Source organism: Poecilia latipinna, unplaced genomic scaffold (assembly GCF_001443285.1).
Source record: "Poecilia latipinna isolate Pla-1442-1.1 unplaced genomic scaffold, P_latipinna-1.0 Scaffold581, whole genome shotgun sequence".
NCBI lineage: Eukaryota > Metazoa > Chordata > Actinopteri > Cyprinodontiformes > Poeciliidae > Poecilia > Poecilia latipinna.
The window spans coordinates 74,788-75,623 of record NW_015113197.1 but is presented as its reverse complement, the minus strand read 5'-3'; positions in this window follow the sequence as shown (position 1 = coordinate 75,623).

Sequence of the window (836 nt, the reverse complement as noted above, 5' to 3'; positions counted from 1 at the left end):
AATACTTAAGTATTAAAAGTAAAAGTACTTGCTGAATGCATTACCTAAAGCCTAATACAATATCATTAAGTGAACAGATCGTATTTAATTTTAATACATTAGAAATGTGCCATTTTAATGAACAATGCCTTAGATAAAGCATGTTTTTATTATGTTTACTCTCTGTAACATAGTTTAGACTTAGATATGTGATTCTATGCATCATAATTTCAGGGATGGAAACATCTTGTCTCCTGTCCCAACATAGCATGAACTTCACTTTTGTTTTTTGCCACTATTGGCATTTATTTTGAAAGAAATCCAACAGAAAGGGGATGGAAAGAAGATGGGTGGGGGAGGACATGCAACTGAGGAGCCAGTAGCAGAGTTGTAGTCAAGACCAGCACCTCGCGCTACGTGACACAAAAACATTAAGTTTTACCCATCAAAATTGCTTCTCAAATTGATCTGAAAGATCCACATTCCCATAAAACACCTAGATATTAAATACTCAGTGCTGAAATAAATTTAATCAGTAAAGATCCGTCCAGAAGAATTGGACCGTTCCTGAATGTCATATCAATGCAGACTTTGGTCACAGCGTTGTCCCATATTTGCGACACCTCAGTCAACACCTCCACACAATAATTCAGCGCATGAGTGACAACTTTTTTTCATCCAGATGCAACATGTCTCAGTACAGCTAGCTTTGCTAGCATCACGTCCACAGATCTTACCTTTCTTTGAGCTTTCCTTCCAAGTGACGCTAAAAGTTGGACTAAGTCCCCACCGTCCTTGAAAGCGAAGCGTTGCTTATTTTAAAATAAGCCATGACTTACATGGCTTATTTTACATGT